Source organism: Aptenodytes patagonicus, chromosome 16 (assembly GCF_965638725.1).
Source record: "Aptenodytes patagonicus chromosome 16, bAptPat1.pri.cur, whole genome shotgun sequence".
Classification (NCBI taxonomy): Eukaryota; Metazoa; Chordata; class Aves; order Sphenisciformes; family Spheniscidae; genus Aptenodytes; species Aptenodytes patagonicus.
The window spans coordinates 6,340,747-6,365,000 of NC_134964.1; the positions used below are offsets into that span (position 1 = coordinate 6,340,747).

Genomic DNA, 24,254 nt, shown 5'->3' on the forward strand with positions numbered 1-24,254 from the left:
AAGGAAAGTCTTCCATTGCTGCAGGGATTTAATCTACATTTCTCTGGGATGGATTAGCCTTTGACTACTCCATTAATTTTTACTGAGGCTCGTTGGGCAATTTTTACTAGGGTTTGTTCAGCAGGAGGGAGCGGGCTGGCTGGGCCATCCAGATGCTGCACACTGCCTACCCAGCCGGGAAATTATAACAGCGCCAACAGACCCAGGAAACAAAGCATCTCCCACAGGAATCTGCCCACGTCTGGGGCCCTGGCAAAGCCCAGACCTCACTCGTGGGTGGGAGCTGGACCACAGTCTGCTGTACGAGGGTCCCGCCATGCCTGGCTGTTGCACGCACCCACGGGCAATGCAGCACGCCACAGATGCAGTGCCACGGCCACTCCAATTAACCCCGCAAAAGGAGGAGACACCAGTGGGATAACCACCTCCCGACACTGCTTCACCTTCCAGGTGCACAGACACCTATTCCTACGAGACGGGCAGAGGCTGCTCAGCGATGCTGAGCAGGGCCAGCACAGCCAGGGAGCAGCACCACCCTCTGCTCTGCCAAGGTCCTGAGGAAAAGGCGTCTGTGATACAAGACAAGAAGTCGGAGACATCTCCAGTCTCAGCAACAGGCAGAGAACAACAGTAGTTCGATTGCACAGCACACGTTTCTCGGTACTGCTGGAAGCAATGCTTTGTAATGCCATTTTTATTTGGTTTTTTTTTTTTTTTTTTTAATTTGCAGAAGTTCAGCCCTGACTTCAGCAGTTCCAGTGGCCACCAGGGACCCCAGCGTGCTTCCCAATTAACCAGCGCAGCTGCCCCAACTCTCCCCCCGCGCCCCTTGCCGATTACGGAACGCCATGCGAGCCCGTTACATAAACCTAATTAGCAGGGCTCCACTTTCAGCATGGCAAATGGCTACGCTAATCCAGGATTTGTTCTCCTAGAAACTAATTTAATCATACAGTGCCAGCCAGGCTGTTCACGTGGCTGAGGGCAAGAGCAAACCCAAAATCTCTCTGCCCCCAGTAATGAGCCATTATAGGTAAGCCAGCCTCGCACGCTGCCTTCCTGTACCGCAGCAGAGCGACACGCACTTGGGGCCCTTAATCCTCTAAAACAGCCCCAGACAGAATCTACTACTTAAAAAAAAAATCTTAAGAGAGATTTGGGGAGGAAAGCCCGACCATGATCAGACTGGAGCAACCCTGCAGCCTGCCTCAATGCTGCCCACATCAGTGAGCAAGCACCCAGGCTCCGACAGCTCCTGCTTGGGACGGTGAAGAGGTTATGGCCACCTCTGATATCAAAGTTGTCACCTCTGATGGGACATGTCACCTCACCCCAAACAGGCAGCACCTCTGCTCCTTGCTTGCCTGGCGTGCGAGCTGGTGCATTAAAGCAACCAAAGCGGTCGCTGGTTGAGACACAGCCATGCTCCCAGCCAGGGGGGTGGGCACGCAGGGGGGCTAAGCCTGGGCACCCCCCAAGGGGTACCACGATGCCCAGCCACTGCAGCGACGCCAGCCTAAGCAAGGCTGGGGTTTTGCCTCTTTGGCACGATGACACCGCTCAGCTGTAGAAGCATCCTTCAAAGTCCTTCCAAACAACTTTTGAGCTTGTGGTATATGAAAGGGAAGTTAATGTGCTGCCAACTTCAGTAGAAGCAGCTCTTATTTAAACTAATCTTAATTAGGTATCTCCAGGATTACCCAACATCAACAGCAGGCTTCCCCAGGCACTAGAGGGTATCACCAGCACCAGCGTATGGTAATTGTATCACTCCTCAAGCTCATTGCTCTCTGAAAAATCATGAGATGGGTTTAAAAAAAAATCCTGAGATTTGAACATACAGAAAATTTTGTTTACATTCCCTTTTATTTGCTTTCTGGCTTTTGAAATTTCAGGGTTATGTTTTCAAACTTGACTTTACAAAGAGAAGAGCTATAAAGTTACTTAACAAAAAGTGAGATTACAGTGCACTCACCCGACACCAAATTTTAAGAAAACACAAGTATTTCCAAACCATTAATAAGCATGAAGTTCCAGAAATCGCCATCACTGCGGCACTCGCTGCTCTGGCTCAGAATGGTGCAGGGCACATGGACTGTACGGGGCAGGACACCCCCGAGCAGTGACATCTGCTCAGAAGCATCCCCAAACTTGCTTGTGTTACCAAAGTCTCTGCGAACAAGAGGAGGAAGCACCACACAAAGCCAACACCGAATTATTTTTAATATGAAGTTTCATGAGCACCAGGGGACACGGTATCTACAATAGCGGGGCCCTGGCCCCCATCACCCCCAAGCGTGCCAGCAGAGACCTCATCCTAAATGAATGAGGAGTTAACACCTGCATTTTCCGAGACACAGACCCATCCTGCCCAAAGCACTTCAGCTATGAGAGCTCGGACCAGGCTGACCCCTGCACACACGTGCCCAAGCACGGGGGCAGTGATGCCTCTGTCCCCCCTAGAGCGCCACTGGGGACCGGGCTCAGGGTCTGACTGCATCTCGCATCCCCAAGGCACAGCCTGGCCATCTGTCTGGGAAGACTTCTGCTGTCTCTTGGGGGTTAAACAAAAGCCCTTTGCTCCCTGCGCTCTGCTTCCTTCCCCTGCCGAGGGACCTCTGAGCCACGGAGGAGCCGGGGGTCTTTGGCAGCCTGGTCACGGAGCAGCTTCCAGGGTGCTGGCCCAACATCCACCGTGTTTAATTTCCTCCTCTCATTTCTCTGTAGTGTCTATTGAGCCTCCCTGAAGGACAGCCTTTGAGCCAGCTCAAGAGGTAACACAAGCTTCAGGAAGGAAAGACAAAAGGGAGCCCATAGAGTCAGCAACTTCATTTCAAGTGCATGGGCAGGGGGAACCGGGGGGGGGGGCGGGCGGGCTGCCGGAATCCTTTGCAGGTACTGAACAGCTCGGGGGGGCTGGGGAAAACAGAGGAACCTCCTGCCCGCATCCCAAAATGGTGGGATGCTGGGGGAGCCGCTGGCCCCCTCCCAGGTGGCTCCTGGATGCACTGCGCTGAGCCAGGCTTTCGTCCCCCAGCACCCACAGGGCTGTCGCTCCCGCTTACTCAGGGCATTAATCTTGCCAGGAGCAGAGCTGTGCGAGCAAAGCCCTGCTACCCAGGCTGCAAAACACAATGGACATAATTATGGGCTTATCTTACGGGAGGAGAAAGAGGGCTGGTTAGCCTCCGAATTCCTTGCAGCTGCAGAAGGGAGCACAGGGTTCACGTGCTTCGCTCGATCTGCTGCACGGCTCCTTTCGAAACTGGAGAGAAAACCTGCTGTCAGAGGCATCAAGGAAAGCCCCATAGACACAGGTCTGGGATCACAGGACAGACCTTGGTAACATAGCATAGAAATAGGCTTTAACTGAAAAAAAATTAAGAGCTGGGGAGAGATGGGTGGTCTTGCTAATGGCGGAGGAAAACAGAAGCCATCCAGTGCTGCCTTCAATTTGCTCTTCAGCCTGCGGCACCCAGCACTGCAGGGGCAGCCAAGCACGGGCAGCTCCAGCCTGGGGCAAACCCCTCCACAGCAGATCCAGCATCGCCGTGTCTCAGGATCCGTCCCAAGTGCTGGGCCAGGTCAGGCACCAGCCAAGAGCCAGGTCTGCACTGGAAGAAGGTCCCAGCACAGACAAGGCTCCGGGGCCAGCCCGGCTCCTTGCATTGAGCCTATTCGGAGCCTGGTCCGAGCAAGCGGAGCAGGGCCAGGCTGGGGGGCCCGGCTACGTGATGGGTTTCACAGGGCACCAGCTCAGTATTTTACTGTTTACACTCTTTTCTCTAGCCAAGTGTAAACGTTTTTTTCCCTCGACTGTGGAAAGGTGAAGCAAGGACATCTGCAGCCAAGCGGCATCCAGACTTCGAGAGCTCTGGCAGCAGCGTTCAGCTCTGCAGCAATTTTAATTTATAACTGCGCTCATGGTAACCTTGGAGAAATGCAGAAATTGGACTCCTAATCCCTAGAATTAAAGAGTATCCAGAAATCATAATTTGGGAGTTTTCTTCCTTCTGAGCTTTCCACTAGAGGACTTTGTTTCTGGCTTAAGAAAGTTGGCTTTCACAGACAGTCTTAAATAAGTATTAAATCCAACACTGACATATGGCTCATCATCCCAGAGGATTCCAAAGCCCTCTGCAAGGGAAACTCCACCTCCTGGGCAGACCGTGTGGACCAAGTTCAGAGCTCCTGGGATTTAAAACCTGACTTGCCTGTTCACTCAGAAGTAGTAGCAGGTCTATAAACCTCTTCATGCTGTCCAAGCATGAAGCTCTCCAGCACCGAGGTGTTTAAAACAGAGCCACAGGCACCTCAACCAGCGCTGCAAGGCAGCCACCCCTGGGCAGGGGGAAGGGATGATGCATGGGCAAAGCAGCCGTGCCACCAGCCCTCTGCCTTCCCCGAAGGCGAGTCTTATCACCCTGCAGCACAGCAAACAAGCAATAAACCAGAGCCTGTGGTTTGCGTGTCTGGTAGGTGACAGCTGTAGTCCATCACCGCTGGTCTCCCCGGGTGTGCTCCAGATGGGGCAGCTCGCTTTCATCCCCAGGCACCGTGTTTAGCTTAAACCCTGGCAAAGACTTGAGTGCGACAGTGAAAAAACAGGATGGGCTTTCAGGCTGACAGGGTCCTTGGGAATTTTTTTCCTCCCCAGCATCCATCCATTGGGCACAGGAAGGCAAGTTGGGCTCTTCTGGCACACACGCCACGTCCCCTGCCCCATCCCAAGGGATTAAGGATGGCTCTGGCGAGGGCGCGCTCAGCTGCGAGAGCCCCATCACCATTTCACAAAGGAAGGACCTGGCCTGTGTCTCCAGCACACGGTCCCTGTGGGGCACTGGGCAGGCGGGAGAGGGAGAGCCCAGCCCATGCGCTGGCTGTGGGACCGTTTTCACAGGGGTGGAGAAACCACCGACCTTCACCGCATGGCTGGGAGGGACCAGCCTCCGCAAGGGAGCACACGTTCACCGGACATGGCAGCTTCCAGCTCGTCTGCTCCAACCCCGGCACCCAGCTGTAGGGCACGCAGCAGAGCCCAGGACCCCCCGACCTTGCCCGTGATGAACATTCGGTCTCTGCTTCCTCCATCTAGGACCAACTGCTGTCTCCAGTCCCAGCCTACTGCAGGCAGGGGGACAGTGGGGACGCCAGCGCTTGGTCAGCTCTCCTGTCCTAGACTTGGGTGAGCATCTACCAACAGCCTCAAGCTTCAGAAATTAAAAAAAAAAAAATTCAAACAGCAGCTTAGAACAAGCAAGGAAAAAAGAAATCTAAGAAGTGGGAAATATAAAATATTTATAAAAAATATAAAAAAGTGGAACCTCCTTTCATGGCTAGACCTTTCCTTTGACCAAAGTTTCTGAAGAACAGCAACATTGGTATTTAACTAATCAAGCCGTAGTAGAAGCATATCCAAAGGGCAGACGTTGCTCCAGACACGTCCCTTTCAAGCACCAGCCGCAGGTGCTGGCTGTGCCCTATGGGAAGAGCTCTGCCACCACAGCCAGATGTCACATGCAAGCGTCACCCCATGGCCTGGTGACTTGCCCTGTCTGGGCATGAGCTGCCCATGTCCTTGGTCTACAGCGAGCAAACATTCTGTTATCTCCCCTTGGCAAACAACTGGGCCATTAAGTGACGGGACTCAGACAATATTTAATTACCCTGATCGTGGGAAGGGGGCAGCAAGGGGGAGGCAGAAACTGCAGGGGAAATTCCACAACCGGAGATTAAACGGAGCTGCAAAACAGCGCTGACAGGTTAACAGACAGGTAATATCCCAGCAGTGTTTGCTTAACCAGGCGAGCTCCCCGGCAGCCCGGAGGAAGTGTGCACGCCGTAGCCCAAACGCCAGAAGGAGGGAGCACCAAAACCAGCACAGGAGAGCTGGACATTTCTCTTCCATCAGGCAGGGAGCTGCGTGGGGCCAGGACTCATCTCCTGGGAGGTGGGAGCTGACCTGGGGTGGAGCAGGGTCCGTTTCTACATCAACTTGATGGATCCAGAAACCTTCAGTGATGGATCCCCGTCTCAGTGGGGCCAACCCAGAAGACCTTCCTTGGACCTGCCCTTTGAGGTGTTTGTTGACACACTAAAACCTCTCTCAGCAACTCCTCCATCCCCAGCTCCTGGGGGAGAGCAGAGCATGGGGAGGGCACAGCACTGAGCACGAGGGCTGCAGAGCCTCCCTGTTCTTCATATGCCCTGTTGGGCCCTCCGCCAGCCCTCGCTGGGTCCCCCAAGGAGTTTGGAAATCCTGGCACAGCAGGTGAGGTCCACGGGCTGCTGAGCACCATCCAAGCCGCATTCGGCAGCGGGAGCTAATGAGTGATTAATAGAGGTTACAAGGCTGCATCAGACAGACAGGAATGTGTTATGAAGGGCAACGAGCACATCAGCAAAAGGTGTTAAAGAGCCCAACAGGTTGTTTATAACCCTCCATGAACAACCGATTAACCATTAATCCTCTGTTAGCACTGCTCTTTATGAGCGAGGACTCCCTGCAGCAGGGGAACCCGCCAGGTCTGCAGAGAAGCAGAAGCACTTGGGCAAGAAACCCTGAAGCACACACAGACCCATTGACCTCCTTGGGGCTGCCCTCTCCCACCGCTCAGCAGGGCTCAACAGCCATGTGCCGTTTTGAGGTCAGACCATAGGTAATCGGGGGAGTTAAAAAAAAGCAAGCAACTCCGGCGGTCAGATGTTTGTCATGTAGCTCCCACTCGGGGCTGGATTTGGACCATGTCCAGGGGATGAACTGGCAGCAGGGTCCTGCTCTAAGGGGACTTCCTGGCAAAATCCCTTTTCAGATGCCCATGCTCCTGACCCTGAGCTTCCCAACATCACCACTCCATGACCACACTCGTGCTCACCCAGCTTCTTCCCAGCAGCTGCTCCTGGCCTGGCCTCGGGACAGTGTGGAGACCTACACAGCCACTCTCCACCAGCATCCTAACAGGGATGCTCTTGGCAGGCCTCAACACATTTTAAGAAGAATAAGGAGTGACTTGTTAGATGCATTATAGAAACAGCTCCCTCTGCCCCCATTCTGGGCTCCAGGGAAGCAGCATGCAGCTGAGCTCCGTTCTGCAAATGGGGACAAGGTTGAGTGAGCTGCTGGGCAGGATTGCAGCTGGGGAGCACGGCAAGGGCTTCACATGGAAGGTAGGAAGCCACCGTCCAGCTACCACCCTCCAGACACTGCTCCCTGTTGTCTTGCAAATGCTCCAAAGCCTCCCAAAACCAGCCAAAGCCTCTTGGAACAAGTTTCAGGAGTTGGAGAAAGCAGGTTTTATATGAGCATCTGGATAAGTCCTGGCCAAGAAGGGGAGGTCAGCACAGAGCTCGCTCTACCTGTACTGACATCAGAGCATCCCTCTTCCAAATGCTGGAAGGGATGCCAAAAAACATCAAAACAAAATACAGCAGACAACTTTACCCGAGCGTTGGATCAGGAGATGCCCCGGCAGGAACACGCAATGCGGCTGCTCAGCATTGGCAGCACCGGTCTCTCGCCCTCCCATCTGCAGGCTACTCTGCCACTGCCCCTTTGGGTTTTTAACTGTATAAATTGGAGTTATTTGCCAAATACCCAGCTTCATTGCTGCCAGCAACAGCTGTTTCTTCTCACCCAGTCCCACCAAGAGACTACAGAAGAGAAGACCAAACTCTCCTTTCCTCAGAAGTTGGGCCATTCCCATCCTCAGTGCCCCCAAGGCAAAACACTTCCCAGGACCAAGGGGAGGCTATCACCACACAGCACTGCCCATGCCGAGGGTGCCTGGCTCCATGGCCAGCTATTCCCATATCCCAGCTGGAAAAATAGCCCATGCTAAAAACTGATTTCAAGTTTACTTCGATAAAGCTGCATACACAGCTCTGATGCCTTGATTCAATGGGGTGTTCTGAACGCAAACCAGCTGTAAAAAATAGCGTACAACGGTCCTGAAGGTAAAAAGTTGCATTTGCACATGAAAAAAGTGCAGGGGGATACAAAAATAGCACCTACAAAAAGCAGGCCTTCTGTGAGAAGAATTGAGCAGGAGTGCAATGGCTACAACACAGCAAGAAGCGACTGCCCTGCGCAGGCGAGGGAGGATGCCACTCGAAGCTCTCCCACACACAAAGAGCATCAGAGCTGCTCCATTTGCTTTCACACGCTATGCAAGTTGCTCTGAGGTGAGCTGTATCACCAGCGAGAGGAACCTGCTCTCCACTTGGACATACATTTGCCTGGACTTTGTTTTCAAAGATTTGCTTATCACCATCATCCTGGGGCATCTCCCCTCGCTCCTGCCAAGCCTCTCCCACACCGTCCCAGCTCAGTCACAGGGTAAACATCAGGATAGAAAAAAGATGAAAACCTCACCAGGTGAAATTCCAGGAGGAATAAGTTGTGCTCTCAAAATGTCTTAAGGGATTTGCAATCATTGTGGTGCCTTACTGCTTCTGCTGCTGAAGAGCTTGGATGTACTGGACCGTCATAGTCCCGTGTTCAATATTCTGCTCCAGCCAGAAACTTTACACATGGGCTCTTGAGTAACTTAAGTGACTTGCAAGTCCCAGTCTCCTTAACCAGGAGGCTTTAGAAAATCCCAGCCCTAATCCTTCTGCGCTGTATTAGCCGCCCTTCCCCTCTGCAAAAAGGGGATAATATCTTCCTGCCCCAGAGGAATACCGCTAACGCTGCTTTCGAGCTGCTCAGACCCTGCAGTGATAAGAGCCCTGTAACAAGCTGAGCACAGAGCTCTGCGAGGAACTGCTCCCCAAACGCAGCTTTGGCAGTGCCTTTCCTTTGGAAAGGGGACCCCTCTGACCCAGCAGCTACAGCATTCGTGGAAAGAGGAAAATTGCATCCAGAGAGATACCTGCATGTCTTGCTCAAGACCAGGAACAGCAAGCCAGGGTCACTGCTCTGCCCCTCTGTCCTAAATACAGCATGGGGCAGATTGCGAAGAGCAAAGCCATCAGCTCAGCCACGCCAAGACCAAAGGTGCAGTCTCCATGGGGCTCTGTGCTTTGCCACCATTTCCCTACATGACTTCGGATAAGTTACTTCATCTTTCAGAGCCTCAGTTTCCCCTCTTGAAAAATGAAACAGAAGCAAATGCCGCTTCACCTGCCTGCCCAGAGAGGTTACCAGCCCGAGTCCATCAGTGGTTTACAAAACGCTTGGAAACCATGGCAGGGAAAGCGTGAGAAAAGCCCAAGACACGATGGTGGTTTTTATGATTAAGAAATTCGGGCTGAGTCACGGAGTCAAAGCTGTGTGTTCCCAGAGGCAGGGAGCGCGCACCAGACACTCAACAAACTGGTTTCCAAAGAAGGGATTTCGGTGCTCGTCCCAGAAGGGACTGAACAACAGCACATGGCTAACAGGGACCCTGCCTTTCGAGGTTCCCATCAGCACAGCTCCGGCCCCGGCAGGGCTGGAGGCAGCTGGAAGGAGACTTTGGGCCACCACTTGCAGAGGAGGTGGGATGCTCAGGGGATGCGCACAACGTCCACGCACATGCCAGCTTCACAGATGAGCGTTTCCAACCACATACTCAAAATGAATTATTTTATCACACAGGTGCCTCCTGCAAAAGAGGACGTAAAGGCTTGACTCATCCCTGCAAAAAGAGTGTTGCCCATGGGGAACGCACAGTTTTCCTTGCCCTTTAAATCACTCTTCTCCCGCCCTCCTGCTCACACCCACTCATTCAGCGATATTTATTATCGCTACCGATTTCCTAATCTCCAGCACATGATGCAAGAACAGAACTACTGAACTCAGAACAATGTTACATGTTAAAACCCAGACACAAAACAGAGATGTGGGAAAGCTCTTCTCCGCACAATAAAGTAACTCAGAAAAGCGGGATCAGGGCAGCAGCTTGTCTCCCTGAGCAGGAGCACTGGCAGCAGGCACAGCCCCAGACTGGCTGCCTAGGGAAGGATGTCAGAGGTAAAAACATCCAAGCTGCTTTTCCCTGCTTCCCCTGGGACCATCTCAAATGAGTCACTGTCCCATGACAGAGGGCAGAGCGAGTGGCCGTGCAGGACTCCCAGCCAGGGACCTCCAAGGCAAGCTGGAGGTTTCCATCCCTTCACAGATAGGATTTTTACTGGTGAAAGAGTTAAGAGGATGCTGGGGCAGATAGAGTAGATCTCACCGGGTACAGGTGGGAGCAGCTCTGCAGCAAACTCCATCTCAGACACCATCGCTGCACTGTGGGACACTGAGGCAGTTGCACCCTTTATTCTTTTATAGCATTTACTAAGTTTGGTCCAAATCCCAACCCACCCTTTCCTCCAGGGAAAGGTGAATCCCCCTGCAGCTGGTCCAGCCAAAGCTCCTTCCCAAGAGCAGAGAAAAGCCTGGAAGTAAAGAAAAGGAACTGCAGAAGAGCAGGTCAATAAAAGCCTTTAGAGCCTTGATGCAGTTCCTGCAAACGCAGCACAGCTTCAAAAGGAAAAGCAAGCGCCAGAGTTTGGTGGCCAAAAGACACCACCACCGCAAGCCCTGGAAGAAGCCAAGTATGGCAGATGAAGGAAGACGAAGCAGGAAGGACAGGGAGGGAGGGAGAGGGTGAGTGGGACAGACAAGGAGGGCAAGGGATGGAAAAAGAGGGTAGGATCTGCTTGAAGCAAGATCTACAGCCTGTTCCTGAAACTTCCCACTTGTGTGCCAGGCACTCCCGAATACTAATCAGAACTGAAAAAATATCAAACAATTAGGAAGGAAAGGCTCTTGGCAGGGTTTCTCCTGGAGACGTCGGGTTGGTTTTGTTTATGAGCTAGAGGAAGTGGTAACCGCTCCTGTTTGTTCTTCTGAAGAAAAGAGAAAGCTCCAGTGTTTTAATTTCTCTGCTGAAAACCCTGGAGATTTTGCCTTAAATGGATCAGAATGGCTGATCTAGATTCACCCTCAGCCTTTTGTTACAAGAAAATATTTTAGTCATTTTCTCCCTCCCCTTCTGCGTGAGGAAAGAAAGGGGCAGCGGATACAAAGCAGGCATTTTTGTTCTCAGAAAATATCAATGAAAAGAGCATTCCAGAGGACAAGGGCACAGCGCAGCTCCCGGGGCACAGGAGATGTCCTTGCAGAGCAGCTGGGCAGATGCAACCCCGAGGAAGGGCAAATATATAAACTCAAAACCTCCTTTGCATTATAAAGGCATGCGAGGCAATACATGGGAAGCCTAGATAAAGTTTTTAAACAAGTTTTTTTGCCTTGTAGTTGATACACACAAGGCTGGGAGGGGGTCAGGACAGGGGTGCAGCACGAGGCTCCGGCTGGGGCTGTGCAGAGCGGTGGGGTGGGCACGCACGCTCACAACCATTTCCTTGAAGCTGCAACTTGCAGCTCATTCAATGCAAAGTCCCTGTATAAACATTTCATTTGGTTTTAAAGCAAGTTGTGTCGGGAGGGCTTGAACTAGCACCTAAGCAAATTAAACTAGGTTTATTGCGATTTATAACAGCAAGTGGAAGGCACAAGGCATGCGTGGCAGGAGTGCAGTGCAGCAGGCAGATGCATTGGCAAGGACAGGTCCTGGCGTGAGAAAAAACAGGTCCCAGGGCAGACCCATACCTCAGCCTCATGCCTTCCTCACGCAGCACCCCAGAGGCAGAGGGGTGTGTTGGAGTCCACAGCAGCGTGAGAACAAAGCTCATGAGCCTGTCCCCAAGGCATTGGCTGTCAGAGGCCTTTAAAGCATCTCTCCCCCCAAAGGCAGCAGCCAGCTAGGGAAAGCCAGAGGACCTCCTCCAGCGTAGCAGGACAGAGCGACAGGCAAACTGTGACACTCGTGGCAAAAGACTTCCCAAAAGCTCCGGGCTTTGAGGCACAGAACCAAAATGCATTCACCATGGAAACCCGGCTCTGGGGCTGGTAGCACTGGTGGAATTTGCAATTGGCTCCAGCTATCAAGGAGGCAGTCTGGACAGTGAAACCTTTCAACGTGAATGGTGCCGACCAAGTAGTCTGTAACTGCTCTGGAAGTGCTTTTCAAGGCAGCCAAACACGCTGGTTTATCCAGCAATAATTCACCCGCTTCCAGACAGAGCGATGTGGAAGCGGAGCCAGACAGTGCTCTCAACCCCTCTTTTCCCGGGGGAGTTGGAGAAGGGAAGGACGATGAGGAAGGGAGAGGCAGAGCAGGAGGTTTCCAATGCCTTTTCTTCGGGGGAAGGCAGCACGTTGAACCACCCCTGCGTCAGCCGCACAGCTCCAGGAATGCTGTGTAGGTGGCCTGCCCAGAGCGTACTTGAGACAGGAGGGGACAGCAGATGCCTCTGCATCACACCCAAGGCAATCATCACCCAAGCATCAGCCTCTTGCTCTCCCAGTGTCCTCCTGGCCCCGTGCACACCAGCTCCGATTCCCAAGGCAATGCCCCAGGGTTACCATGCGAGGTGTCCTCAGGACCAGCCCTGCCCTCGGCACCCACATTTCTAGGTCACGCTCATGGATCAGCAGCTTTTTAGGAAAACTGTTAAGCTGTATCTAAGTGTCAAATGCTTTTGGCTAAAACCAAATCCATAGATGTCATGTTTATAGGCCCAGATCTGCTCCCTCCCCAGCCGCATCGCTTACTGCCTGGACACCCTGGTCTCAGCATACTTGCTTTTGGGTACGTAACACCACGACCGTCCCAGGACATTAGGAACTGCTGATAGCCCCAAAGGCTTGAAGAAATGGGGCACAGAGACACAGCCCTGAAGTGTCCTATTTGGGTACCCACCGTCACGGAGGATGCCCTCGTAAGGGATTTAATTCAGGTCTCAAAGCACCAGCAAGCGCCCTCAGCAGCAGGTCAGCCACCTACCATGGTACCACCCATACCCTGGGAGCTACCAGGCTATCTATATCCTCCACTCCAGCCAGCACAGGGATGTTCCTAATCCAGAATTACCTTCCCTTTCTCCTGCCCTCAAAAAGCCATTCTCCATCTCTCTCTGCAGCCACATCCAAAGAGAAACCAGACCCTAAGCACAGCTTTGTCAGCTACACGCTTGCGCCCAGCCTTTGCAGGGATGCCATCACGAGCGCACAGGCTGCGCTCAGTCGGGGCAGCATTTTGGGGAGCAGGAGGGAAAGAGGACTTCTCACCGCCTGCTTTGCACGGCTCCAGCCTGTACTTAACCCGACAGCAGGAGCAGCGCCCGCTCCCCCCCATCTCCCCCCGAGGGGTCGGAACCCTCTCCCCCGCAGACCAGCCATTTTGTGCGGGCGGGTGGGAAGGGGCAGGCGATAAAAGCCACCAGCGAAGCCGAGCGCAGAGGAGGCGCGGGGGGGGGGGGGGGGGGGGGGGGGGGGGGGGCGGAGCGGAGCGGAGCCGAGCCGCGGCGGCGGGAGCCGGGCGGGGGATGCCGCGGAGCGCCGCTGCCATCCAGCGGCCGCGGGCCGGGACTCCGGGCAGCCCCCGCCTCGTCGGGAGCCTCCGCCTCCCGGTACGCCGAGGAGTGACTGTCATTCATTCTCCCCCCCCGACTTTTTCTATAGCAGACACCAGTTTTATTCCCCCCCCCCCCCCCGCCATATCCCACTTCAGCCGTCTGGTGATGGAGCAGCCCTGCCCCGTTTAACTTCTGCTCTCCAGGAAGCCGGTCGCTCCATGGCCTCCTCCGCACTTTTTTCCCCCCAGCTTTTTCAGCTCAGAGAGGGACAGAGGGGAACAAGGACCGCATGTGGCGTTTGCAGTGGGGATATGCATAGACACAGTAGCAGGAGGTTTGCATTGATTTCTTTTCGTGCCCTAATAATTCCCCACCATCCAGTTTGCCTCCTACTTGCCACCGAGAACAATCTAAGAAGAATTCGGGCTCCTTATGAAGTGGCAGCTTCAGGCCCTCAGTGTGTGCCCGCAGGTGGGATTAGCTTCTCCGTGCGAGAAGCAGCCTAGCCGCGGGCTCCTCGTACAGCCAAAACAAGAGCACCCACGAGTTCCTGCAGATGTGTACAGGAGGGGCTGAGAAGCAAAAGAGGAAGGATCAGGAGGGCTCCTGAGATGTTCTCCAGACACTCAGGTGCAGCACAGAGGCTGCCCAGGCTGTGGTCACAGTCTCCAGCCCCTTCCCAGAATTGGTGCCATTCACCACCTGAAGCTGGCAATGGCAGGAACAACTCTTTGCTTGCTGACTTTTTTTTGGAAAGCAAGCAACCGTTTGGTAGCTGAACCAAGCCTCCCAGACAGCGTTCAAGGCTGTGAGAAGGAGATATCAAGAGGAAAGGAACACAGGGAGAATTTGTCCCACTTGTCAAAGCACCAATAAGCATCAGAAACAAGAGCATGCTGTTCACACTTTCTCTCAGCCTCATTTTTTTGAGCAGAGATTCACCTTAGAAATCCACTGGATAAAAAAAATAAATCTGTTTTGCCACTCCCTTGTGTTGACCACCTTTGTGGTTTGCAAGCACAGCCACCTTCTCTTCTCTCCTACAGTCTGAAGTGCCTAAAACGGACTTCCAGCCTAAACGTACTAAGAACCCCTCAGATATATATCCCCCACAAGCAGCCATCGCCTCCTCATCTCTAGTCTCCTTCCAGTCCCTCCAGTGAGCCACACCACAGCCTGCAGCAGACGGGGACCTTCCCTCCCTGGCCCCTACAGCCGCAGCAGTTCACGCCATGGAGGCACGGCTGTGAAGGGGTCCCACCCGCGGCGGGGGGCGGGGGGGGAGGACACACACCCCGTACAGCATTTGGAGCTCTTTACCCGGAGGACGGGGCAGAATTTGGCTCTCCCCAGGCCTTGAGCAGAGATGCTCTCCCGCGGTCCCCGGCCGTGGGGCAGGCGGCGCTGCCCGCCCTCGCCCGGCCCCTGCCGGCCCTGCCTGCTGCTGCTGCCCGGCCCCTGCCTGCTGCTGCTGCCCGGCCCCTGCCGGCCCTGCCTGCTGCTGCTGCCCGGCCCCTGCCCGCTGCTGCTGCCCGGCCCCTGCCGGCCCTGCCCGCTGCTGCTGCCCGGCCCCTGCCCGCTGCTGCTGCCCGGCCCCTGCCGGCCCTGCCTGCTGCTGCTGCCCGGCCCCTGCCCGCTGCTGCCGGCAGGTGTCAGCGCACGCTCAGGAGCGCTCCCGCTGGATCCTCCCGAGCCCCCGCTGAGATCCAGCATCCCCCTGCCCCGGGGGGGGGGGGGGGGGGGGGGGAGCACCCCGCTCCCGGGAGCGCGGAGCAGGCTGCCCTCGGAGAGGGTGTACCACCCCCCACCCCCCCCCAGAGTCATAGCGTGGGGGGCAGCCACGGGAAACTGCCCAGCCGAGGTGGAGATGCATGCGGGGCGAGTGGCTGAGCAGGGTCAATTAGTCCCTAAAGCTTTTTTGGCGATTTGCACGTGGGTTTCCCTGGGCCCAAACCTCGCCCCCCCCCCCCCCCCCCCCCCCCCCAGCAGCGCTGGGCTTCCCTGGAGCGTCCCTCAGGCCAGTAGTACCGGCCGCTGTACACCAGGGCCTCTGGCAGGGGACAGATTCTGCTCTGTGGTTGCCATGGGGAATTGCTCTCCACTGAGCAACTGAAGGTGAGAAAGTGCCTCTGACAAGGAATAGTTTACAGTGCATGACAAGAGATTACTACTTAAGAGCATATTAAAAAGCTTTTGCTGCCTGCAACTAGAGGCAAGGATCTCTGCAGCTAGATTGCAGTTTATCCTTCCTGCAGGATCCAGGAAGAAGCACGGTACCAGAACAGGACTGCCTCAGCCACCCAAGCCTGCCTTGCCATGCAGCCACCACGAGCAGCCTCTCAGGAGGGCTGACATCTGCACCAGAGACCCAGGCTCCCAGCAAGGTCCCCAGAGCAAGCAGGGCTCGGTACATCACTTATTACACATAGGCAGAGAGCAGCCAAGCCGACAGAAAATGCATCCATTCACAGGGCATCTCTCAGAAAAAGCTGAAGATGCAAAAAAATAAAACCAAACTCCAAGTACCAGCCTGGCCCCTTATCACAGAAGCTGGTGCAGAGCCAAGCAGGCCTGAGCGGCGTTATGCTAGTTCGGGGTGGAAAGCCTCTGCCTTGCCTTAGCCCAAGGAGCTCAGCACTCAAGAATCTGCTGTACCACCAGCAAGAGCACGTGCACAATCTCATCCCTCCTCCCCCCTGCGTTTCAGAGGCAAGGACAGGACAGGAACCCAAGAGACTCACGTTGCAAAGGGACGAAGTCAAGTACTTGGTACATTTAGATGCTCATCGAGGAAAAACCACAATCCCAAGGGTCTGGGAAGAAACTGAGCTATAACAGCACCAGTCAGACACTGACAAGGGAAGGAAATTAAAACATCCCAGTTCTGTTCAAATAGTTGGAAGTTTGCAGTGCAGAAGAACAGAAATCAAGCAAGCTTCAGCCACTTGGCTCTTCAGGTTTGCATTTGCCATCTCCATCCATCCTGAAGAGCACCCAGCTGGCAGAGCTGTCTCTCTGGGGAGGGCACGCACCACATCCTCCTGGATCTGCATTCAGTAAGAGGGAAGAACAGCAGCTTTACAGCTCTTCTCAGTTTCCCTTTAACCATACTGGCACAGTCCATGGCTCAGCTGGTGCAGAACATGTCCACAGCTGTACTGCTCCCAAATGGACACTAGCATAGACCTCGCATTCCCCCCAGCCTGCATCAGACTTCTTGGACTGACTGATCACCAGCAAACAAGAACAGATGAGCTCTAACCAAAACCAGAAATGTACTTAAAAGACCCAAGTCTTTCCCAGCAGCATTTTTCCCTTTATTCACCACATTTCTCAGCCTTGTTCTCCCAGAGGAAAGTTCACTACAGAAAAACCCCACACATGAGAAAGCAGCCTGGGCAGGGCGAACCACAGCACCTTCCCAAGTGAAAGAGTCAGTTCTGCTCCATGCCCCAAACCCAAGCGCTGGACCCACTCCAGTTCAGAGCAAAGGGCCCCAGCAGCTGCAGGCTTAGAGCCTGCGCAGGGAACAGGGACTGAAGGGGAATGTCCCCACCAAAATACACGGGGACCACAAGCCAAGTGTCACTAGCAGGCCAGTCCCAGAGGAAAGCCAAGACAGTACCATTGCATTTACCTCTGGACAAGAGACAGCACACAGGGCTGGTGAGGGCAAAGCCCATCTTCCCCAGCACAGGAATCACCATCTCATTCTCCACCCAAGCACAGATCTCCATGTTTAATCCTCATTCTCCCAGGCCACACACCCTCACATAGCCACGGCTACTCCTGCAAAGCCCCTCGAGCACATCTCCCAGCATCGTGTCCCAAGATGTCAACGCTAATACAAGTTCCCTCAAAATTCAAAGCCCTGGCATCCTTTTCTGGCAATCCTCTGCCTTCCCCAGGAAAGCAGATTTTGCACTGCAAGGAGGCTTACACCGCACTCCCCTCCGAAGGGAGCCTTCCAGCTCATCCCCTGCATCCGCCCAGGCACCGAGAGCCCCATGGTACCCTCGAGACAAGCCACACATTGTTCCCAGTCAGCCTAACAAGCAGCCGGCTCCCCCGCGCAGCCACCACCGCTTGCTTCCACAGGCTTTAAAGTGCAGAAAGCCAGCGGGGTTTCCCCCTTGCCAGGGAAAGAAAGAAAAACCTGCTTGGGGGCTGCCTCGCTTTAACTCCTTTGTCCATTACTCAGCAATATAACTCCAGGAAGAACACTCTTATTAGGGATTTCAGGCTCAAATGGTACTAAAAAGTTAGCGCTTTGATTAAAGCAGGAGGGGAAAGCCACTTCAGCTTTCAGAAACAAGCCTCTCTCTCCTATTCCCCCTGGAGCAGCAGGTCACTAGATTTGGCATTTTTTCCTCAAGTGGGAGAAAATATAATTTTCTAAGAAGCCAGTCCCACAGGAAGGTTTTGTTGTTTTTCTTTTTTTAAAAAAGGAAGAAAAGTACATATCCTTGACTCACCTAAGACCAGCAGCATTTGTCCTACACGTGCACGTGGATTCCTTCCTCCTCCAGAGCCACGATGCTCACAGTAAGTAGCCCAGAAAAAGAGGGGGCTGTAGCATTGGGCTGTAACTGCTGCTTTTCCACATCTGTCACTTGGGAGATTTCATGTAACGAAGCCAGTTCCACCAGATTAGTAAAAACCACAGCACTGCCAGAGTAACACCAAAAGTAGTAATCCACCAGATTGAGAGAAGCAGGTGTCTGCAGCCTTCTGGCCATGACATTTCCAGCTACAGACGGAAGGGAGCATCCAAAACCCACACCAGTTCACGAGGACTTGTGACTCCAGAGATCCCAGTAGAGAGAAGGCATCCAGAGACAAATCCTCTTGGCTCAGGACCATTTCCTTGGTGGAGGGGGAGATGTCCCAAGCCTGGGACAAGCCATGGTCAGACTCTTGTCTCCTTGCTTCTAGGTACGAGGACAAGTCCAACAGCTATTGCGACTGATGGCATCTGCCCCTTTCAGCAATGACAAGCTACCAAAACCTGTAGAGAAACAAGTGTCAGGACAAGGGAACAGCAATGACCCTTGGCCACTACAGCACAGCCAGAGTTGCACCTTGTTCTCCAGGTCTGCTGTCAGCTGCAGGAACATCTGAGGGCATCTGAGCACATCCCGTGCAGCACAGCTGCAAGATATTCCCAAATTCAGCATTAAGAAGCCAGAACTGTGCCAAGATGAAGGACCACAAAGCAGGATTTTTCTTGCTGCTGCTGAGCAGAGGTACTGACCATGCTGGTGGACACATCCCCGGGGAACAGGCAGCACCGGCCAATTCTTTGCTTACATGTTACTGTCCCAGTTGTTTGGTCGGTACTGGTCACACTGGTTTCTGACACGCAGGACTACAGTTTAAATCCATCCACAGAAAAGAGACAATGATTTCTTCGCAGGGCAGCACCTCTCCTCCTCACAGCAGCAGTGGCGAGTGCAGCAAACAGCCACAAGGCTCACAAAAATGCAATGATTTGCACCGATAGCAGCGCACCAGCTGCAAGGGTGCGCAGCATGGACATCTCCCATTGCAAAGTCCCCCGCAGTAGGGCAAGGAGCTGAACTCCCCTCCTGCCAGAGTTTCCTAATGAAATCAGCACCTGTAGCAGCGCTCAGCTCTGCTGAGCCCTTCCAAAGGTCTGGTCAGAGCTCAAAGGGTCCGCTGAAGATGTGGCTGAGCACAGACCCCTGCTGTCCCTTACCTTTGGTGACAGCCTCAGAGGGCCCAGGACAGAACCGGCATCTTCCTCCCCGCACCCCTCTCCAAAAGCAAACCCACAGAATTCACCGACACGCTGTCAGAGTTAGCGGTGACCGGCTCTGCCTAGAAAGCAGCGGGCACACAGGATGGCCAACACTTGTTTGGAGGGATTTTGATTTATTGCTCGTCTGCCAGGTCCGCACACACACTATCACGTGTGCATGCACACACAATTTTATTAGAGATACATTAGTACGCGCACTACCCTGCTTCGTTAGGGCGCTGCTGCTCTCCAGCACAAAGTCCGTATTTGTTTCCCTGCAGGGGTGGAAATAAAGGGGGTTTTGTATTTTCTTCCTCTTCTCTTTGCAGGCTGGAGTGAGTTTATTTGACACTCCAGCACTCTTTGTGAGCTGAGTGCCCGAGGATAAATGCTACCCTTAAGAGTTACTTGGCGTTAGACAGAGGGACCCTCTTCAGAGGAGAATGGGGGCTTGTTGGGATGGGGTGGGAGGGGGTGCGGGGAGGGGGCCTCTGAAGAGCGCCTATGCAGCCTTCATAGAAGGGTCTCTGTCCTGGGCTCACAATAGAGCGAATTCTTAAAGATACCGGGAGCTGAAAGGAAGGAAGGAACTTTCCTCCTTTTAAAAAGGATTTTCAGGAACAATTGAAGAAGCTATAAAAAGGGGATCATTATTTCCCATCCAGTCTGCTGGGCTGGGAAGCCCTCCCTCCCCCTCCCGAGTCCTCGGCTGGGAAGATTTGACATATACCATTCGGGCAAACATAAGAGGTAGGATGATGGTCACCGTCCAGTTTCCCCCGTCAAGGGAGGTGCCTGGACCCTGCGAGGAGGAGATGTCCTCCTCCCGCCCACAGACAGGTACCAGCTACACAAACCACCTTCTCCTCCCCAGGACCAGCTGCTCTGCTGCCTCCAGGTCCTCCTGCCTCAGAAGCAGTAAGCTGCAGAGAAGGGAATCTCCCAGGAGCAATGTTTGACTCAGATGTCCACTGATGGACCAGGTGGAGCAGGATGCCACCGTCCTGCCAGTGATACAGGAGCAACTGTGTGTACCCCTGTGCCTCTAGAGATGCAAGCCTCCACCATATCCATGCAGAGAGAGGATGACACCTCCATGGCTAACACAGCCTGCCCACCACTCACATGGATGGAGAGAGACCTGCCAGCCAGCTCTAAGTGAGCAGCTCTTCCTCCCTAACTGTGATGGAGAGTTTTCTGCAGACACACTCAGTCTTACACAGCCCAGAAAGAAGAGCTGAAGCCACAGCAGTTTGGCTGGTGAGCTTCAGCTCCAACTTAGCACCAACACAGATCCCAACCGCTTCCAGAGTGACCGATATCAGCTCTTGCTACCCTCATGTCCACCGATGACCGAGTCCCTCTGAAGTGCAGCCAAGCAGGACACATGTACATGCACACCCAAGGGCTGCATTGCAGCATTTCTGGCATCTCACACAGCAGCAACCGCAGCCCAGATGCTGACATCTTCCCACTCCCAAACTAAGCCCTGCTCATCACACTGTCACCCCAGAGGTGTGCAAGCATCTCACCAGGACCTCCCTCCAGCAGGCTCCCTCATTTCTTTCTCACCTCCAACTTGCTGAGGAGATGCTGGAACTGCATATGCAAAACCAAGTCCATAGCAGAGCTCTAGCTGGCCTTGAAGAAAGCTGCTAGAGCTCATGCACAACACCTCCCCAGCAGACAAGGGGACCTGTTCTGCATAGTCTTGGAATTGTAGAGAAGCTCCTGTCAGCTTTAATTCCTAGAGTTTACTTCCAAGTTCATTGCATCAGAGATAGGTATTTGGCTATCCAGCTACAGAACGAGTCCGACTGCCTCTTGGTGTCACTGGCACCCCAGGTCTCAGGCGCTGGCAGCAGGTTCCTGTCCCTCCAACAGTGGTACAGCCTACCTGGACATGTGCCAGTCCTAGTGCTGAGCTTACCTGCAGAGAACAAAGATGGGCAGAGGAGCATGCCACCTGACAAAGAAACACCGCGATCATTCAACCTACAAATCCTAAAGGGACCTTTTCTGCACCTTCTGGCTGTCAGCGTGAGCCCACACACCAGAAATGTGGTCTCATACCAACTGAGGGGAAAAAACTTCCAAAATTCAGAAGCCGCTCCTGAAACACGCTGGCCTGAAAGTGCAGTTTAAAGGACCACCAGCAAGAGCTGAAGCAAACTTGAATGACAGCAGTGAAGCCCCCATCCATCCCAGACTGGAGAGGATGTGACACTGAGGTCCCAAAGCATCCTGCCTCCACCTGACCCAGTACAGGACACATTCAAGCAGTCCACGGCAGCACTTCGAAGCCATTCTAAAGCTCCCGTACAGTACCATGCAAAAACCTTTTGGCCCTTGTGACCAAGTCACATTGCTTGAGAGGTTCAAGGTTGTCTTAGGCTGAGCTTTGCTTCGAACAGAGCCATCGCTGTTCGTTTCCTCCTTTGCAAGACCACAGAAGGTTTTTGCTGCAGCCGTACCAGACAGATGACAGCTCTGATCCCCTCCCAAGGAGAAAAGGTAAGAATAAAACCCCGGAGGAAGAAGCTTTAAAAAGAGCCTGACTAGATAACATTCGCTGCTGATATGAAACCCATTCCGGGCTTTTTTTTTTTTTTGCAGGAAAGCTGTACAACCACCCAGGGATCAAACACATTTATTTAAAGGCTTAGCTTTTAGCCCTCGAAAAACATCTGTGGCTTCGCCGAGAGAGCCAGCCAACTGAAGAAAAAAATGTTACCTTCTCAGAGTATGGGTGCAGCACAACCCCGCGGCCAAGGTCTTCGCACCTCATCAGCTCTGTTTGAGAGAAGACACACTTACAGATGAACTAGGAGTGAGAACAACCTCCCTAACCACACTCATTCCAGTTTTCCTCTTGGGTGTTGGTCCAGGAAAGCGCCGCCTGCAATTCAGATGCTGCCACAGGGGGGGAAAACCCCAAAAATAAGAAAGGGGGAACCTTGAAGCTCTGAAACTAGGCTGCAGAGCAGGACACGAAGCCACTGTGAACATGGGCTCTGTCTCCAGGGACTAATAAGGCAACACACTGTAAACCCTAATCCCGTGTTAAGAGCTTTCATCAAAAAGGAACAGTATTTATTATGGAGTTATAGAAGGTAATAAAAGTGTTTTCATACAGTGTTTATACTAACATGGGGGACTTTATGCTAGCATTTGCTCCTTCATTTTTGTTTTAAATACATCTTTCTGATGAAATAAGCCATTCTGAACAAGGCCGCCCTTTGTAATGCAGTTATAACTTTCTGGCCAGCCTTGGTAACTGGCAAAACACTGTGCTTTTCTTGCCCTCTCTTTTGTTGCTTTGCTTTTCTGTTCAAAGTTCAAACAAACAAAAAACCCCCCAGCAAGCTGCATTGTGCTCCTGGCATTATCCCCCCATTGTCTGGGGCTCAGAGAGCCAGAGGGAGGGGGAGCGGGTGTGGCCCAAGACATTTGATCTCCTAAAATTTAAGACACTGATCGTTTCTTATACAGAAGGACCCCCAGATAGACGAGCTTGAGTCCAAAACAGTCTAGATCTGAGCCAGTTGCTACTGAAAAACACCCATCACCAAGGAGAAGTGATGCTAGCACATCAAATATATTTAAAACCAAGCACAAGAGGAATGCACACCAAAATCCAGCCTTCAGAAGAGCTGGGTTGGAGCCCAGGGCTTCCAGATTTCACAGCTGTGATTTGCTGCAGACAGAAGCATTCGCTTAGGAAAGAGTCAGGTCCCAGCCCCAGGTCACAACATCCCCTACATCCTCTCTGCTGTAACACACCGAGCCCCACGTCAGGCAAGTGTAGATGAGATGGCACCTGAGTCTGGTTTAGAGACTACCGAAACCCCTGTAGTATGTAGTTTACTTTCTAGCTGGTCCTCAAACAGTTCATGATGTCCACTGCAAGTGACAGCGCGACCCCCAATTTTCCCAGCCTGTTTTAGGGCATCCCTCCTCTTCCAGCCCAGAAGGGGTGAATCCACCTTCCCCAGGTCACCGCTCCAGCACAGCCATGGCAGAGGGCTCTGCCAGGGTCCTTTGCCAGGAGAAGCAGCCCAGGAGCAGCCTCAATTCAGTGCCTCTGAACTGGGTCCTGACAAAGTCCAATAGATTTGGGCTTGAGACCATTTGGGTTGTTTCCCCCATGGCCCTTACAGCCCCATCACTGCAGGCAGGAGGATCCCTTCTGGACTCCGCTGACACTGATTTACTGGCTCAGCAGAGGCAGCTGGGCAGGGACACACACTCCTGCTCCCAGCTCGTTGGGCAGGAGAAGCAGCTGCAGCACCAGCATCTCCAGCCACTGTAATCGACTCCACCAGAGCGCAGCACCCGAGCCCTGCGGAGAAACCCAGCAGTGACTGCTGCCCGCGGCAGCCAACACCTCACCCCGCCGGCTTCAGGCTTCCCCACTCTCCACAGCCATGCAGCAGGTTTCCGCCGTGCAAACGGAGATCAAACTCCTTGCAGCCCACAGCACAGCCCTCCTACCCCACAGCTTGGGAGACACCACAAAGGGAACGCTCCTGGCATAAAAGCGAGTTTACTTCCTCCTGCCAGTGCAAGAAACGCATTGTATTTCTCTTCACATGCGTTGTGTCTACAAAGCACCTTCACACTTCAGTTATGGACCCTCTTCCCATCAGAAAGCTTTACATCCCCGCTGTCAGAGGGGCTGCAGCGAGCAACCCTGCTGCCATTCAACAGCACCCCAAAAAAAGGTTATCACCAACACATCAAATGAAGCTTGAGGGGTGCCACATCTCAGACTGGCTTCTGTTTGAGACACCTGCACATTGAAAGCAACCGGTAAACAAGCAGCTTTATAGAAAGAGCAAGTCCAAGCAGTTCTGGCTCTTTTTGCAGCAAAGCCTTTGAGAAAGGAGAGCACAAAAATATTGCAGCACCCTTCCACCCCATGATGTCTCCCTGTCAGGGGGCTCAAACTCACCACACATGTTTGATCCCACACTGGTGGGAAGGATTGAAATGAATTGGGGAGACCTGGGAAAATTTTTCCCCCCATCCCTAATTTTACAGGGAAATGAGAAAGCTGATGGCCTGAAAACATCACCTGCCTGACAGTAGAGAAGAAAAGCAT

At 53.4% G+C, this 24,254-nt stretch overlaps 1 long non-coding RNA gene across 2 annotated transcripts in view; it reads right to left on the bottom strand.

Moving 5' to 3' along the window:
- LOC143167767 (uncharacterized) overlaps positions 1-24,254 on the bottom strand; it is a 58,831-nt gene that overhangs the window by 33,041 nt on the left and 1,536 nt on the right. The window contains exon 2 of one of the 2 annotated variants that reach the window (XR_012996593.1): positions 17,865-18,397. The exons of the other annotated variant lie outside the window; for it this stretch is intronic. This is a non-coding gene — a long non-coding RNA (uncharacterized LOC143167767). The remainder of the gene's footprint in view (positions 1-17,864; positions 18,398-24,254) is intronic. 2 annotated transcript variants of the gene reach the window in all.